A 5019-nucleotide genomic window follows, 5' to 3' on the forward strand; every position below is an offset into this window, starting at 1 on the left:
CTTCCGGAAGAGAGAGACCCCTGCACAGCCCAAATGCCAGTTGCAGGATCTCTAACATTAGAATTTTTGTAAATAAATAACCTTTTCTGCTTTAAAAACTTTCCTTTTGTGATGTACTGGAGGAGAATGGTGGAGCAGTGCAGCGATGCAGCTTTTCAGGAGTGGAGACGTTACAGTTATTTTTATGGTACAAAACGGCGAGTGCACAATGGCACAGTGGAAACTGTCCGGTACAGAAACAACCACATTATACTGCTAACACAACTCCTTGCAAAGGATCTGCAGTGACCGCAGCTTATCACAAAGTTAGATAAGAACCCAGAGTAATGATAACACTGAATAACCCCAGCCCCACAACCAGACCCTGTTGTTTACTGGTGATTTAATGAGCTCAACTCCCACCATATTCTAGAACACAAATATGGCCTTCATCAAATCAGGGAAGATGTACAGAAGGAAGATCAGACGCCAACTAGGAAGAAGCAGAATAAAAGCAACATTGGCTTTCCTTCTGTAGTAGGTTTGTCCAAGGATCTCCTGAGTATGTTTAACAAGCATGGCATTCCAGTGCACTTCAAACCCAACGACAGCTGCAGGACAAGGTTCACCCCATGGAGTGGTGAAACTGAACTCTGCTTTCCAGCTTTCCAAAAAATGTGGTTAAATCACAATTCATATTAATTTGGGATTTAAGAAGATGGAGACTTACTTTTTCACATAGTTTCAGTTTTCAGTTTCAGTTCTATTTGTCATATGCAAGTTAGCACAGGGTCAACATCGCAATGAAATGTATTTGACGAGCAGAAGACAGTCACTCAGCAGAATGGTACAGTAGAAAAAAATAAAATAAATTAAAATAATAAAAAATAAATAGAAAAATAGTAAGAGCAAAATATTAATAAGATGTAGTAAAAGAAAAAAGAGATTTGTAGCCCTCACCTCAGTAGTGATGAAGTGCTTTGAACGCCTGGTCAGAGACTTCATCATTTCTTCACTACCAGACACACTGGACCCACTACAGTTCGCTTACCGTCCAAATCGTTCCACAGACGATGCCATCTCTCATCTCCTCCACACATCACTCACTCACTTGGACACTAGAAGGGGGAATTATGTTAAAATGCTCTTCATAGACTACAGCTCTGCATTTAACACCATAATTCCCTCCACACTCACCACCAAGCTGGAGCATCTGGGACTCAGCTCATCTATGTGTCAGTGGATCTCCAACTTCCTAACTGGCAGACCACAGGCAGTAAGGATGGGCGGACATGTCTCAGCCTCCACCACTCTCAGCACTGGAGCCCCCCAGGGGTGTGTTCTGAGCCCCCTGCTGTACTCTTTGTACACATATGACTGTGTGGCCACTACCAGCTCCACCACCATCATCAAGTTTGCTGACGACACCGTCGTGGTGGGCCTGATCTCTGATAACAACGAGACGGCCTACCTGAAGGAGATTAGGAATCTGGAGAACTGGTGCCAGAGGAACAACCTCCTTCTAAACGTCAGTAAGACAAAGGAGCTGATAGTGGACTTCAGCACTAAGCAGGAGAGGAACTACCAGACCCCCGTCATCAACGAGTGCCCAGTGGAGAGAGTGGACAGCTTCAAATACCTTGGAGTTCACATCACGCAGGACCTGTCATGGTCCTGTCACATCAACACCGTGGTGAAAAAGGCCCGACAGCGTCTCTACCACCTCAGATGCTTGAGAGACTTCCAACTGCCCTCCAAGGTGCTCAGGAACTTTTACTCGTGCACCATAGAGAGCATCCTGACGGGAAACATCTTAACCTGGTTCGGGAACAGCACCATGCAGGACAGACGAGCTCTACAGAGGGTTGTGCGGTCAGCTGAGCGCACCATCCGCTCCGAGCTCCCTGACCTGCACTCAATCTACAGCAGGCGGTGCTGGACCAAGGCCAGGAAGATCGTGAAGGACCTCAGCCATCCCAACAACAGACTGTTCTCTCTGTTGAGGTCAGGAAAGCGATTCCGCTCCCTGAAGACCAACACAGAGAGACTGAGGAGGAGCTTCTTCCCGCAGGCGATACGGTCTCTCAATCACACCACCACACAGTACTGACCCACACATACAGTTCTTACACACACTGGACTTTCTGGACTTTGGTTTTGCACAACACTGGTCATATTCTTCATTTCCGGTTAATACTTGTACAGCTGCTGTTATTGTGTATATATTTATTTATATTTAGATTTCTTCATACATTCTTATATAGTTCTATATTGTGTATTGTGTATTTTGTTGTAGTTATTTTATTTTCAACTTTAATTTATATATTTATCTTTATCTTATTCTTCCCAGTTAAATTTACCCTTCATTCTAATTTGTGTTGTACAGTTATTTCATTTTTAACCTTAATTTATATTTTATTCCTTCCTAGTTAAATTTACCCTTTTTAATTTTTCATATTTATTTCCTATCTTATTCATAGCCTTTTCCTTTTTTGTTCTCTTTAGGTCACGAGCAGTTGTCCAAGCATTTCACTACATATCGTACTGTGTATGACTGTGTACGTGACAAATAAAATTTGAATTTGAATTTGAATTTGAATTTGAGATTTTCAGTTAACTGACTAAATATATATATATCTACAAGGTGGGCCATTTATATGGATACACCGTAATAACATGGGAATGGTTGGTGATATTAAAGTCCTGTTCGTGGCACATTAGTATATGTGAGGGGGCAAACTCCTCAAGATGGGTGGTGACCATGGATTGTCTATGGTGTGAAGATACGAGATGTGCAGCACCTGAAACTACGGATACTGGATGCCTGTGCTGGCATTTTTCCTGCGGTGTTGCTATCAGTGTGTGAAGAGTGGGAGAAGAGGGTTGCATTGACAATCCAACACAATGGGCAGCACATTGAACACATTTTATAAGTGGTCAGAAACTTGTAAATAACTCATGAAAGAATAAAGTTACGTTGAAACCAAGCACACCATTGTTTTTCTTGTGACATTACCAATAAGTTTGATGTGTCACATGGCCCTCTTCCTATTGAAAAAACAAAAGTTTTGTCCAAGATGGCCGACTTCTAAATGGCCACCATGGTCACCACCCATCTTGAGGAGTTTGCCCCCTCACATATACTAATGTGCCACAAACAGGACTTTAATATCAGCAACCATTCCCATGTTATTACGGTGTATCCATATAAATGGCCCACCCTGTATATACAAATATATGTACACACTAGTGATTAAATAAAGAAAATCTTAAATAGGAATGTAAGGGGGGAGGGGGGCCAGATGGGATATTGCACAGGAATGAGCAGCAGTACAACTAAACAGTACAAAAGTCTTTCTTTTTTGTGGCAGTTGTTACAGTATTGCACTTTTTAAAAATATAAATATCAACAAAGTGGAGTGACCAGTGCAGATTATACCGAGTACTTGTGAAGGGTAGCTTCTGAGTGCGTCCTGTGGAGTGTGTGTGTGTGTGTTTAAGTGTTGTAGTGTCGTATGGCTTGATGGTAGAAACTGTTTTTGAGTCTTGTAGTCTGAGCAGACAGGCTCCTGTAACGTCTGCCAGATGGTAACAAGGAGAAGAGCTGATGTGCTGGGTGGCTGTGGTCCTTGATGATGCTGTGTGCTGTACGGAGGCATCGCTGGAGATAAATGTCCTGAATGGCAGGAAGCCTCGTGCCAGTGATGTGCTCTGCTGCCTTCACCACCCTCTGTAGTGATTTACGGCTGCTGGCAGAGCAGCTTCCGTACCAAACTGTGATGCAGCTCGTCAGCAAGCTCTCGATTGCACACCTGTAGAAATTTGAGGTGATGTTGGCGTGCATGCCAAACTTCCTCAGCCTCCTCAGGAAGTAAAGCCGCTGGCGAGCTTTCCTGATAGCAGCGTCTGTGTGAAGGGTCCAGGAGAAGTCCTCAGTGATGTTGACTCCAAGGAACTTGAAGCTGCTGACCCTTTCGACCTTGACACCGTTGATATGGATGGGCTGGTGTTCTCTGACTGGTCGTTTCCGGTAGTCCACTATCATCTCTCTAGTTTTGCTGATGTTGAGAGTCAGGTTATTTTCCAGGCACCACTCGTACAGCGCCATCACCTCCTCTCTATAGGCCGTCTCATCATTGCCTGTGATGAGACCTATGATGGTTGTGTCATCCGCAAACTTGATGATGATGTTGGACACGTGTTTAGCAACACAGTCGTGTGTGAGTAGGGAATATAGGAGGGGGCTAAGCACACAACCCTGTGGCGTACCTGTGTTCAGGATGAGTGATGAGGAGGTGTGCTTACCAACTCTCACCACCTGGGGCCTGTTTGTGAGGAAGTTTAGAATCCATCTGCAGATCGGTGTTCCCAGCCCAAGGTCGACGAGCTTCGTGGCAAGTTTTGAGGGGATGATGGTGTTAAATGCCGAGCTGTAGTCGATGAAGAGCATCCTTGCATATGTATTCCCTTTCTCCAGGTGAGTGAGGGTGGTGTGTGTGTTGCCAGGGCGATGGCATCCTCTGTGGCTCTGTTTGTCCGATAGGCAAACTGAAGAGGGTCCAGTGTGTCAGGGAGGGAGGAGCAGATGTGACCTTTGACCAGCCGCTCCAGGCACTTCATGATGACGGATGTCAGTGCAACAGGACGGTAGTCATTCAGACAGGAGACCACTGATTTTTTGGGAACGGGAATGATGGTGGATGCTTTGAGGGACGTGGGGACCACTGACTGCCTCAGGGAGAGGTTGAAGATGTTGGTGAACACCTCTGCCAGCTGGTCGGCACACACTCTGAGTAGCCGGCCTGGGATGCCGTCTGGTCCTGGAGCTTTGTGAGGATTTACCTTTTTAAAAGTCCATCTCACAGCTTCTGTTTTCAGAGTTAGAGTTGCAGCCTCACTGTCCTCCTGAGGGTAGAGGATCTGCTCTCTGTTGTCTGCGTCAAAACGAGCATAGAAGTTGTTGAGCTCATCTGCAAGAGATGCAGCGGGCTGAACACTGCCTGTGTTGACCTTCTTGTAGTCAGTGATGCAGTGCAGTCC

General features: G+C 45.2%; 1 protein-coding gene across 1 annotated transcript in view; it reads right to left on the reverse strand.

Moving 5' to 3' along the window:
• The window catches only part of LOC308411082 (uncharacterized protein), an 8580-nt gene extending 7308 nt beyond the window's left edge, over positions 1-1272 (reverse strand). The window contains exons 1-2 of the mRNA XM_080904817.1: positions 1177-1272; positions 940-1097 (exon numbers count right to left, since the gene is read on the reverse strand). The gene's annotated coding sequence lies outside the window, so the exon portion shown is untranslated. The remainder of the gene's footprint in view (positions 1-939; positions 1098-1176) is intronic.
• Between the last annotated feature and the right edge of the window lie 3747 nt (positions 1273-5019).

This window comes from Rhamphochromis sp. 'chilingali' (genome assembly GCF_963969265.1).
Source record: "Rhamphochromis sp. 'chilingali' genome assembly, chromosome: 15".
In the NCBI taxonomy this organism is placed as follows: Eukaryota; Metazoa; Chordata; class Actinopteri; order Cichliformes; family Cichlidae; genus Rhamphochromis; species Rhamphochromis sp. 'chilingali'.